General features: G+C 41.6%; 1 long non-coding RNA gene across 1 annotated transcript; it reads left to right on the plus strand.

Annotated features, from left to right (window-relative positions):
* Positions 1 to 497: 497 nt before the first annotated feature.
* Positions 498 to 6,056, plus strand: LOC111093320. Its single transcript, XR_005381378.1, has 3 exons — positions 498 to 717; positions 1,635 to 2,862; positions 5,906 to 6,056. It is a non-coding gene; the product is annotated as an uncharacterized LOC111093320 (long non-coding RNA).
* The last annotated feature ends 7,727 nt before the right edge of the window (positions 6,057 to 13,783 follow it).

The raw sequence follows: 13,783 nt of genomic DNA on the forward strand, positions 1-13,783 counted from the left end.
CAACAATAATCACTGAGCATCGCTGACCATGGACCAGATACTGTGCCAAGCAACCTATACCATCTCATCCCACCCCTTGGCCTGCAGTGGGTCTTCTGTTCCCACAGAATGGGTAGCATAGCCATCACTATCAATATTCCAATGTAGTCCCTTGGTCCCTCGCCATTCCCGTGAAATGCCATATCTTGAGGTTTTCCTACGTTTCTGTTTTCTCTGGCCCCTAGAGCTCAGTCAGCAGGCTGGGAGTGCTGGGGAATTGGTGGGAGCAGTCCCCAACCAATGACTGATGGAAGCCATGGATGACTACTCCAGTTCCCATGGCCCTCACTATGAGCTGAATGTTTGTCTCTTCATCCCCAGAGTCATAGGTTGAATCCTAATCCCTAAGGTGATAGTACTGGGATGTGGGACCTTTGGAAGATTATTAGGTCACAAGGGTGGAACCCTCAAGAATGGGATTAGTGTGCTTACAATAAAAGACTGTGAGCGTCCCCTTGCCTCTCCTGCCATTGGAGGTTACAGCCAGGAGATGCTGTCTATGGACCAGAAAGCAGGATTCATGAGCTACTCAATCTGTTGGCACCTTCATCTTGGACTTCTCGGCCTCCAGAACTCTGAGAAATACATCCCTATTATTCATAAGCCACCCAGTCTAGGGTATTTTTGTTACAGCAGACCAGACAGACTAAGACATCCCTCCCGAGGGACCACTTTGAGGTATGTTCTGCAGTGCCCTGGGGAGCCTGGTGGAATTGAGCCCTATTTGCCCACAATGGCCACCAGCTCACTACTGCACCTGGTACTGGCTTCCTTCCCTTCTCTGTGTTGTCATTCCCCTGACCATGCTTCCTGGGATCACCTCTCCTCTACCCCCCTCCACTCCAGAACACTTGTACTTAAATTCTTGTATCAGGGTCTACTTCCAGGTTTAGAGGAGTAAAGCAACTGGACCCAAGTTTCTGTAGCCAGAAAGTGGAAGAGTAAGCACTTGAACCCAGGGGGTCTGAGCGGGACACTGAGAGAGGCTCCAAACCACTCTAATGATCCTGCCTCCAGGTCTTTCTCACACCAGTCCAAGCACCTGGGATGTCTGGGAATGCCGGATATCCTGCTGTTTAAGTTTCTGGCTGTAGGTACACTCTTTGAAAGAGCAAATTCCACTTGGGAAGGTAGGTGAACCTATTCAGCGAATGTCAGCCATTCACTCAGAGTCTGAACTTAACTGACTACATCATTTTCTTCTCCAAGGTCCTGAACACAGTAGGAGCTTTAAGAGGGAGAGGATAGGGATATAATTTTGCAACAACTGTGGGTCAGGAGCATCAGCCCTCAGGCAGCTGGAGGCCCTGGGTGGAGAAAGCAGACCCTCAGGAAGGCGGGTGAGAGGGTGGGGAGAAGTAGCCTGTCCTGTTTCTCCATATAGCAGAGAGGTGGTGCTAGCCCTTGGCTGATGTCCTCAGCCTGGAGGGGCATGCAGAAATTTCTGAACCTCACAAGTTATATACAGGTATATACAGGTATATACTCTTGGAAGTCCAAGAGAAGAGATAGGGGAGCACAGCCTGAGACAAAACAAAAAAAAAAAGTTCATAAAAATGTGACCAATAACGAAACCCTCTGATCTCTGCTTCCAGCCAGCCTCACTAAACCCAGTGATCAGAATTTTAAAAGGATGCTACCTCCCTCAACCTCCCGTTCTGCTCCAGGCTTGAGGGGCTGGCCTCTTCCCTGTGATCTCACACCTGCCAGGCCGGGGCAGCCACCAGAGGGTGCTTGCTTGGAGACTGCTTGTGTTCGCATAGTTCTGGAAAGAGGATCCACCTCCTGTACTGCCAAGGGAAGTTGTCCCCAGACTTTCCCAGCTGCTGCTGCTCATCCTAAAGCATGTACCAGAAATAAACATCTCCCAGGCAATTTGCAGCTGGGGGCAGAGGCTAAGTGGTGGTGGTTGCGGAATTGGGGAGAGGTACAAGGAGTGTAGATGTTTTAGTTGACATTTGGGTAGCAAATGCTTCTGTGAGCCGCCACCCCTTTTTTTATCCTCTGCTGAGCATTAGTGAGAAAAATGTGGGAGAAAAAGCGGGGTGTAAGGCCTCTTAACTCCACCTCCCTCCGTGTAAGCCAAAAGTTAAGCATCCTGTGGAGGATTATTGCAAGGAAAGGGACTCTAAGCTTCCTTCGTGTTTGCAGAGCTTCAGACAGGTTCTGTGAATGGCTGGGGACCCTGACATTGCTGATGAGGCTGTAGGGGATAGGGAGCATAGTGGTTACACGTGTGTGCTCTGGGCCCAGAGAGACCCGGGTTAGAATCCCAGCCTGGCTCTGCATCAGCTGGGTGACCTGCCACTTACAACCATTTCACTGTCTATAAAGTGGAGATGATAAAACAAACTCCAATAAACCACTTAACAAGTGCCAGACACAGTTCTCAGCACTTACAGATGAGAAAACTGAGACACAAAGGGGAGCCATCACCTGCTCAAGGACACTCAGCTGGTGAGTGGTGGAGGCTGGAGATGGCCGTAGGCTATCTGGCTGGACCACTCTGCCTCTTGGGTTGCCGTGAGGCATGGATGAAACGCAGCCTATAAAGGGTTTGGCACAGTGCCTGCCACATGGCAAGCTCTCAATAAATGTTAGTTTTTATTATTAACAACATATGAAACAGCGTAAAACAGACTAGTCAAGCTATCCGCACCATTTGAGGTTCTTAACAATGCCTGACATTTGTTTAGCCTCATATATAATTGAAAAGGCTTCTCCGATTTGGTCTCCGAGAACTCTCCTTGAAGTCCTGCGAGGGCAGTGAGGCAGTTTCGAGCGGGCATGATCACTGGATGAACAAGGACATGGAGGCCCAAGGTCAGCGACGTGCATAAGGTCCCACGCTGGCCCTCTGGTCATACCATCCTCCAGCGAGCCCATGCTGGTATCTCAGACACTGAATCACACACCAGTGGACTGCAAAAAATACCAAAGAACTGGCATGTAGTTTGTTAGTATGTTTCACTCAGATTCTATTTACACAAACATTTTCATACCCAACTGTATAAACTGTGATTCAGCAATAACAACTTATTGGTTGTTTATACTCTTAACTTTATAATTAGGATCTGAAGAGATTATAATTTAAAAACCTGCGACAATAGAAGACCAGGGGTCAAACAATGGAACTAATATTTGTACAGTGTTTTCCTTTTTTTTTTTTAAAGATTTTTATTTATTTACTCATGAGACACACACACACACACACACACACACACAGAGGCAGAGACACAGGCAGAGGGAGAAGCAGGCCCCATGCAGGGAGCCTGACGTGGGACTTGATCCTGGGTCTCCAGGATCACGCCCTGGGCCGAAGGCAGCTCTAAACTGCTGAGCCACCGGGCTGCCCAGTTTTCCATTTTATAAACATGTGTGATCTCATATCAACCTCCCGACAACCCACTGGTGGACATCACTGTGCCATAAAACTTGGGCCGAGCAGAGCTCCTGTAACAGAGAGCCTCACAGCCATGTTCAGATCTCCGAATCTCGTAGATTTTGGCTGTGTGTTTTTTCAGTTATGGAGAGAGTAGTATTAGTGTCTCCCCCTGTGTTTCATCAAGACTCTGGAGCTAGAATGCCTGGTTTTAAATCTCAGCCCTGACACTTAATTCTGTGACTTTGAGCAAGTGCTTTAAGCTCTTGGTTTTTCAGAATCTAACCTATTAAGCATACCTGTCTTATGTGATGATTGTTAGGATTGAATGAGTTAACACATGCCAAGTGTTTGGAAAGGTGCCCGGCACAGAATAAGTGCTATTTGCTTCCACAAAAGTAAAACTCAAAATAATCTCCAACGAAGATTGTAGAATCACGTCTCTCCTTTATAGTTCTGTCAATTTTGGCATCATAGGCTTTGAAGCTAAGTCACCAGGTGCATGTAAATGTAGAATTGTCACATCTTCTTAGTGACTTGAACCTTTCAGTGCTACAAAAGGTCTATCTTTAGAGGCCTTTTAGTGACATCTACTTTTTGATACTAACATAGTTACAGTGGCTTTCTTTTGGTTGGTGTTTGCATGCAATATCATCTTCCATTTTATTTGCTTTCAACTTTATCTTTGTATTTTAGACCTATCTCACGTAAACAGCATTTAATTGTTTTAAAATTAACCTCTTGAACTGTAATTGAGGCACACAGTCCATTTATATTTAATTTGTCACTGTGTTTGGGTTTAGATCTACCATCTCAGTATTTTCTATTTGTCCTGCCTGATGCGTGTGCTCCCTTTCTCCTCTTTTCTTGCTTTCTTTTGGATAGATCATTTGTAATTATTCTTTTCCCCACTCTGTTGGGTAGGAAGTAATAAAAGAACTTGCTATGCGTTAATGATTCCCTAGAGATTCCAGCATGCATCTTTAATTTATGAAAACCAAATATGAAAAAGTGCTTTTATCTTCTCCCAGACAATGCAAAGAGCATTTGCACTGCAGTTTCTACCCTCATGATTTATATACAATTGTTCGTGTTTATTTTAATTCTCTCCATATTTAAAAAGTCATGATACTTTATTATTTTCTTATAGCCAGTCAATATTTGGATTTCTCCACATATTTAGCATTTTTGTTGATTTTCCTGCATCTTTGACTTTCCACATAGGATCATTTTTCCTTCTGTCAGAAGAATACCATTTAACATTTCCTTTAGGATTGGATTTTCTGGTGACAAATTCTCTCAATTCTTGTTTGTATGAAAATGGTATTATTTCATTTTTATTCCTGAAGGATGTTTTCTCTGAGCATTATAGTTTTTCTTTCATCACATTGAAATGATCATTCTATTATCTTCTGATTCTTGTTATTTCTGATGAGAAGTCAATTGTCAGTTTAATCATTATTCCTTTGAAGGTAAAATGTCTAATTTTCCCATAGCTGCCTTTAAGCATTTTTTTTTCTTTTGGTTTCAAGAAAATTTTGCTATGATGTAGATTTCTTTTTATTTATCCTACTGAGATCACTTTGGTTTCTTTTACCTGTGAATTCAAGTTTTTTAGCCCTTACCTCTTCAAATTTTGTATGTGTCTCATTTTATCTCTCCTCTACCACTGGGACTCCACTAAACATTTATTAGAATTTATCACTGTATCTATCATGGACCAAATGTTTGTATTGCCTCAACATTCATATGCTGAGAGCCTAACCCCCAATATGTCAGTATTAGGAGGTGGGGCCTTTGGGAGGTGAGTATGTCATGACAACGGTGGCCTCATGAATAGGATTTATGTCCTTACAAAAGACACTTCAGAGACCTCTATCCCTGCTTCTGCCACATGAGGACATGGTGAGAAATGGCCAGGAAGCAGACCTTCACCAGAAGCCAATCTCTGGCCTTTTGATCTTGGACTTCCCAGCTGTGAGAAATAAATGGTTTCTATTTAAGCCACCTAGTCTATGATATTTTTGTTATAGCAGTCTGAATGGACTAAGACAGTATCCTTCCTGCCTCTCATCTTTGCATTTTTCAATTATTTTTTTCTTCCTAAGTTTCATTCTAGATATTTTTTTCCTGCCTTATCTTCCAATTTATTAGGTCTTTCCCCAGCTGACTCAAACTTCTTCTTTAAGTTTTAAGTTCTTTTTTTTTTTTTTAAGATTTTACTTATTTATTCATGAGAGGCACACAGAGAGAAGCAGAGACATAGGTAGAGGGAGAAGCAGGCTCCCTGGACTGATCCCGGGGCTCCAGGATCACACCCTGGACCAAAGGGAGATGCTTAACCACTGAACCACCCAAGTGTCCCTCTTCTTTAAGTTCTTAATTTTGGTTATTTAATTTTTTAATTTGAGAATAAAATAATATTTGTTTTTTTACAGTCTTCTTTTAAAATTTTAAATCTTGTCTTTTATCTCCCAAACACAGGAAACATCATTATTTTAAACTCTGGGTCTAATCGATTGGAGTCATTATGATCTGCTTCTATTGCATGTTATTTCTCCTGATCTTCATATATGATGCCTTATCTCCTTATGGGTCTGGCTGTCTTTGTGCATAAATCATAAAAATAAATTGAGAGCTTGAATTTTACCTTCTACAAAGGATTATTTGCTTCTGCTAGGCTCCTAATGTCATTCAGAGCACTTGGATACTGTTAATAATGTTAATAATATTGTGAGATTGAGACTTTCTTGGGTATGCAAATGTCTAGGAGCTGAATTTCAGTCTATATAAGGGCTGTTTTACTGACCATTCACCTTTACTTTTAAGGTATAGCCCTTCAGGGCTTAAAAATGTTAGAGATTTGATCTCTACATTCACAGATCACAGAAGTACAATTTTTTTCTTACCCGCAAATGTTGTCAAAAACATTTCCCAGTTTCTCAGCTGCATCCTTTGAATTTGCAAATGTTCCCAGGGCAAAGGCAGCCCCAAATGCCAAGCTCTCCTCTCTGGGCTTTCCTTCCTCTTTCAGACTTCAGTTTAGTAATTTTTTACTACCTTGATAGCTTTCCCACCCTTTCAAGCTGATTTTTGGAAAATATTTTGTCCAGTTTTTTTAGTTTTCCTCAGAGGGAAACTTGTCTACATTACTCAATCTGCCAACATTGGAAGTGTAATCCAAAATATGACAATATCATTTCCTCAAGATGACCTTTAATATCTCATAAAACTCAGCAAGAATTTTCTAGTAAACCTTCTAGAATTTTCTTTTTTAAAAAATTTTTTAAAATTTTAAAATTTTTTAATTTTTTATTTATTTAGAAGCAGAGAGAGAAAGAGAGAGGCAGGCAGAGAGGCAGAGACACAGGCAGAGGGAGAAGCAGGCTCCATGCAGGGAGCCCGACGTGGAACTCGATTCCGGGTCTCCAGGATCACACCCCTGGCTGCAGGCGGTGCTAAACTGCTGCGCCACTGGGGCTGCCCCCCTTCTAGAATTTTCTGTTCAAAACCAAGTACATCTGGGATAGTGATTTTATCTAGTCTTATCTAATAACAATTCAAGGACTAGGGAATTCATTTATTTATTCATTCAACAAATATTAAGTGTCTGCTCTGTTCCAGGCACTGACCTAGACCCTAGAGATACAATGGTAAGCAGAGCAGACACTTTCTCTCCTGTCCCTAAGTGTATAGTCTAGAGAGAGAGAGAGAGTGAAGCGACACATAAAAAAATCAGCTACACTCAGATGTGATGAGAGATTGAGAGAAAAATTGATTGAAAATAATCGATTGCGATAGAAAGAGTATGAGGATGCCAAGTACAAGAAGAAATACATTAATTGTGATACTCTGTCTGCCAGCATCAGAACATTGGACCCAAATGGTCTTGAATAAGGACTGAATGTATTATCATTCACAAAATAATAAGCCTAGACGTGGAGGAAACTCAGACAGAGGTCATCAGAACTTTAATTGCTCCTCTGCTTCTTCTCTCTCATTGTCCTCAAGCTGGCAAAAGATGGCAGCTGAAGTTCCATTGGTCTATTCCAGCCACTGAAACATCCAGAGGAAAAATAGGAAGGCCCTAATACACCTCCCTTCATCTCTCCTTGTTTTTCATCAGGCAAGATTGGGTCACATGCCCTCTCCTATACCAATCACTGGCCAAGGAAATAAAATTATCTCAATGAAGTAGACTAGCCATGATCTGCTTTTAGCTGGGAAAGGGACCATCTTCCCTTGAGTCATGTGTGGGAAAGGCCAATTCTTCAACAAAATTTGGGTTCTATTAGGAAGGAAAAAGGAAGGAATAGAATGGTTTCTGGGTAGTATCCACCACAGGGGATTGGTAGTAAGGGTTGGGACATCACCAAAGACAAACCACCCATTCAACAACTCTCCTTGAGTCTGTACATACACATTCTAACATGTTCTTCACAATAAGCACATAAATCAGTAGTAATTAAGCTAACATTATTGAGTGCTTGTATATGTGAACCCATTTAGACCTTATGGCAAGGTCTAAATGTCAGTGAGGTAGGTCCTATTATTATTTTCATTTTATAATGGCAAAACTGAATCACAGAGTGTTCAGGATCTTGTGCAAGTTTACATGATTGGTGAAACCTGGATTTAAATCCAAGTCATCTGGTTCCAAAGCTACAGATTTTACCACCTTTGAAAAACTATCTGTAGTGAGATAAAGGGAAATTATTCTAATATTTTAAATGAAGAAACTGAAGTTCAGAAATATGTGGTTTGTCCATCTGCTTATTCACTTATAAAACTTTACTGAATTATCCTTTAATACTATAGGTGTTATGCTAGACTATGGGGATGCAGTTCTGAAAAAGACATGGCCCTTGACCTTATGTTACTTACAGACTAGGAACATAATTATTATTGAATGCTAACTGTGAAAAAATTGGCACAAATAGAGGCTGTAGGCTCTAGCATCTGATGCTACAGTTCAAGTCCCAGCTTCATGGCACATTAGCTGTGTGACCTTGGGTAAGTATCTGTTTTGATGACTTCTTCACCCCATTGGTGAGAGAGAGATTACCACTCAAGGGTATGGGGATGGCTGAACACACACTAGACAGATGAGACCAATAGTAGTTTATTAGTTATCTATTCTCACAGCCTAGGGAGGAGGACACCACCATCATGCAGGACCACAGGGGGGGTCTCACCCGGGAGCAGTGTAAACAGCTGGGGGCTGAGGGAGGCAGGCTTTGTAGCATCAAGAGGGTATGGTGCCTCCTTGTTCACAACGATTGGCCTGTTTGTATAATTCTGTGGTCCAGCAGGGAACTGAATCGTGCTATTCAGAGACAAGTAAGAATTGCACCTGGCCTGTCTGATAAGAAGAGTAGCCTAGTAGGCTGTTTGAGGCCCCCTTAATTTCATCAGATATCAAGCAGCACATGATGCTGAACCTTAATTTCAAGCTTTATGTCACTGTTTCTTAATCTGGTTGCACCTTTGTTTCTTCATCTTAAAATAGGAATAACAGTGCTTAATTCATCGGTTATTTATGAGTTTTGAGTGAGGCAATGTGAGATGAGCATTTAATACAGGGATTGGCACTTGGTGAGTCCAGCTGTTGCCAAATGCTAGGCATGGGTTGAATAGACCTGCAGAAAGTCATATGACTGATAAGCAGTGAACTCAGGTTTAACCATCCACCTTTTGTTTCTAGGTGCTGGAAACTTTCTATGACACTTAACTGAAATCTTGTTCACTGGGAAAATACCAGTTGTTTTATCCATACATCCATCTAAACACACATGTACCCATCCATTTATCTGCTCATTCAGGCAACAAACATTTGTTGAGCACCTAATATGTGTGTGGTCCTGGCACTATGAAGAGGGCTTTTAGAAGCTCACAGTCTGATGGAGGAGACAAACATAGGATGGGTGCTTTACAATGTGATGGATGCTATGCCACAAGTGGTCAATGCCAAGGACAAACCAAGGAAGAACCACTGGAATTGGGATGTGGGTTATGGAGACCTTGGGAATATGCCCCAAAGCAGCCCATTGAAATATCTTCCATTCCCTCCCCCATGACGGTAGGGGCTGATGACCCCTGTGGTCCACATTGGAGAGGAGTTTCCCACTGGGGTTCCTGGCTGACAATTGACAGACTTCCAAAAAAAACCCCAAGACTTTCCATTTCTGACTCCTAAACTATAGCTGCCGCTCTCTGGTGGTGGGATCCCAGGCTTCTCCATACCAGGTCTCAGTTTCTTTATTTGTAGAACAAGAGTGTTGGGCTAGCTGGCCTGGGGAGGTTCCTTCCAGCTCTACCCAAAAATATTGTTTGTAAACACTGTGTCTCATGAGACCCCTACTCCATGGGACTACCATTGTTCCCTAACAGACCCCTACTTGCCCTCTCTCACCCCGTATACACACTACACCCAACATTCTGGTCTACACTACACACGCTCCTCCAGGCGGGTAATGGCTTCCTCAGATATTTTCCTCCAGGAAGAAAGTCATGTGAAACAATAGCAATACAAATAACAAAACCCAGGAGAAAAGAAAAGTTGTAGCTTGCCTCTTTGTCTTTGGAAAAGGTTGTAACTTGCCCCATTGTCTGTCATTGACATACATCATTCACTTGTCCTCAAATGAGGCTCTCATTTTAAATTAGATTGTGCCATAGCTTGGCGGTGCTGTTTTTTATTTCATGCCTCGTGCTCCACAGGATATCAGAAAGGAGAGCCAACTTTGCAGTTTTCTCCAAATCTGCTTGCTGCCCAAAGATCTGGGAGGGGGCTTTCCAAGGCTGGTCAGGAAGATGGAAACCCAGCAACATGCAATACTTCCCAGGCTGGCCTGACCACAGTGCTGTGGGTAGGTGGCAGGCAGGCAGCTGGGCTCTCAGTGCGGGGAGTACTGAAAGAACTAGTCAGAGAATTTGCGTCCTCCTCCAACTTGGTGTTTAGGAGATGTGAAGGAGCTCCTGGTGCTGGGCTCCCTCGATACTGTGTCTAGAGTTTGTCTGGGGCCAAGGTTTCACAAGGGGCAATGTTGTGAGATTCTCTCCTAAGCTGTGCTCTCCCTTCTCTCTGGAGGAAAACTAGGTTCTTTTCATCAGTAAAAGCATCCAAGTTCTGCTTCACTTATTTGAGGAATATTTCATCAAGAGGAAAACCATGTAAGCCTGGCACTGCCACTGGCAAGCTGTGTGACCTTGGGCCATTTGCTTTCTTCCCTGAGTCTCCGTTTCCTCTTCTGCAATATAAAAGGATTGTATCCAATTATCCAAAAGATCACTTCAGGTCAGGAATCAGACAGTTTGACCCAGTTTGAATCCCAGCACAATTTACCAAGAGCAGACCTTGGGTAAGGGCATTGCTCTCTTAACTCCAGGGTTGCTTGAGAATTAGATGAATTAGTGCATGCCAGAGTGTAGCACAGGGCCTAATGTAAAGGAAGCATCCAGTAAATAAGTTATGAGCTCTCAAGAAGATGAAGGTAATAGGCCTGTGTACTCAACTCTGCTCAACTTTCTTTCCTCTACTTGCTCTTTCTGGGGCAGAGACTGGAAAGCAAATGTAGTGGAGCGTTCAGGAGCCAAAGCTGGCACTTCACTCCCCAAGGCTGGTTATTTCCTCCCCAGGTACCCAGGCCAGTATCTTGCTGGCTATTAGAGAACCAAAGCTAGACATTAGGTAGCTGCTGCTCAGTGTGAGGTAGGGAATCAAGGAAGGCCAGCCAAAACCCAGCAAGTCCCAATGGATGATATTAGAAGGGGGCAGAGAGAATTTTCTGGGGTTGACCCTAATTGGAAAGAAGCTCTTGATCCATCTCCAGCTAGACTGGCCTTAGCTTTCTGTTGTGTTCCATGCTATCCTCTTATGAAGTGGAAGATGATGGTATGTACAGTGGGACACAAGTATGATAAGGGAAGAGGATAGAAGGGTGCCAGGGACCCTTGCCCCCCTTGCCCATCAATCATGTGCTTCTAGTGACCACACTGCCCACAGTGGCCATGGTGAGTAATTTGCCAGGTTAGCCCTGGCCCCAGTGATCCTTCTGAGTAGTACTCTCAGTGGATTCATTTAGCTCCTCTGACAATGCCAGCTTCTGTATGGCTGTGAACTGGCTTCTTTTCTCTAGACCTTAGCTCCTCTTTTGTGAGGTGATGGAAACTTCTTTTACCTGTATGATGGCAGACCATGATCCACTCCACTAAATGAAAGAGTGCACAATGCTATGTAAAGAAGAAAAAAATATTTTCAACTTCATCGCCAAGCTGGTGTAAAGATAAAGAATCATGAATGAGGTAAAGCCCTAAATCCTTGAATATAAATTGGTGCCAATGCTCTCCTTTGAATTGTAGGTTTCTGTCAAGATTTGGGGATCTTGAGCTTCTGTTTTATGGTTTTACAGAAGCAGGGAACAGAACAGGAGGCCTAGGGGCCACCCAAGGTAGAATATCTAATAGGAAATCTCTTTGCATAAAGCTAAGACACCCCTAAAAAGCTTTATCTTCAGTGGAAGTGAGTCAGAAATGAACTCTGCGAAGAGGGCAAAATGTGGACACCAGTCTTTAAAAAATCCAGAGGATGGAGGGGTGGGGGGAAGACTCTAAAAATTCAAAACTATAAGCTGACCTTCATGTGAGTTTCCAGTCCAAGTTCATACTCAGTGTGGTCCAAAAACCTCAAGTGGAGAATTTAACTTTAAGTGATCCTACATTGGAAGAAACAAATATAAATAATTTCTGGAGGAACAAATTTAAATCCAACCCTCAAAGAATTCTACAAATAAACTTCCAAGGAAATGGAACAACTCACAGTAAAAACAAAATGAAGCAAAGTACACAAGGAAATAAGATACCAAAAGGAAGGGTCAATGGAAACAACAAAAATCACATCTGCAAAGACTTCATATTCTGGAATTAGCAGATGGAAAAACTAGGTTTCGCATATTGAAAGAAATAAAAAATATCTTATGAATATGAGCAAGAAATAAGCAGGTTTGAAATAGAGTTAAGTAGATTAAAGATAGAAAAATATAAGAACTAAAACTAAAAACCCAAATGAATTGGTTAATGAGTAGATTGGACACTGAGCAGAAAATTTGTAAATTGGAAAATGGTTTCAAAGAACTAGCCAAATGTGGGCACAAAGAGCTAGAAAACATGAGAGAGAAGGAGGTGTTAAGAGACATGAAAGAGTGAAATGTTTTAATATATTTTAAATTGATTTCCAGGAAGAAGTAAAGAGAAAATGCAGAGGAGATGTTTTAAGAAATAAATACTAATAATCTCCCAGAGTTGTTGAAAGCTTCTGAACCATATATCCAGAAAACCTAGCAGATTCCAAGCATAAACACATACACACACACATGCACACACCTAGACATACAGTAAATATCGTCAAAGCAGTCAGAGACAAAAGATGGATTGCTGACGTTTTAACAGAAAAGCAATGAGTTGAGAGAAAATAACCACCAATATAGAATTCTATATCTAGCAAAACTATCCTCAAAGAATTAGAATAAAATAAGACATTATCTGACAAACACTGTGTTTATCCCCCAAAAATCTTCCCTAAATGCAATGATAAAGCATGTGCTTCAGGAAGGAAAATAGTCCCAGATGGAAGATTGAAGGTGCAAGAGGTAATGAAGGACAAAGATACCTGAAAGATGCAGACAAATAGAAAATAACTCTCTGCATAAAATATCAATAATATTGACCAATTTATGTAGAGGAAGAAACAAGGTAAAACTAGAATACTGAACAATAAGAGCAAATTAATTGGGAGGAGATCATTGGAATTAAAGCATTCTAAGATCTTTATATTGGTAGGAAGGCTGATAATATCTTCGGCACATGTTAAGCTCAATCTGCATTTCACAATAACTAGGACTGTCACTAAACAAACAGACAAACAATATACAACTTCTAATAAAGTAAACAGAAGAGGAAAACCCCAATAAATGGAAACGAAGGCCAAAAAAGGCAGTGGGAAAAGATTTAAAAAGCAGGGAAAAGAAATAGTACATAATGAAATATTAGAAATAAATTCAAATATATCAGTAAACAGAATAAGGGTAAAACGACAAAGCCCAAGGTAAAAGAGAAAAGTTGTCACACCTGGTTAAAAGGAAAATGTCAGTCATAAGGTGTTTATTACAGTCATATTTAAAACAAAGAAACAAAGAATAATGGAAGATTGAAAGTCTCCAGCATGGAAAAAAACATGTGCTAGGCAAATAAATACTAAACAAACTAAATCTGGAATGTTTATAGTAACAAAAAAATGAACTTTAAGATCAAAAGTATTTTACAATTAAAGAGGGAAAGTGTATAATGATAAGTAGACAAATTTAT

This window comes from Canis lupus, chromosome 30, assembly GCF_011100685.1.
Source record: "Canis lupus familiaris isolate Mischka breed German Shepherd chromosome 30, alternate assembly UU_Cfam_GSD_1.0, whole genome shotgun sequence".
Taxonomy (NCBI): Eukaryota; Metazoa; Chordata; class Mammalia; order Carnivora; family Canidae; genus Canis; species Canis lupus.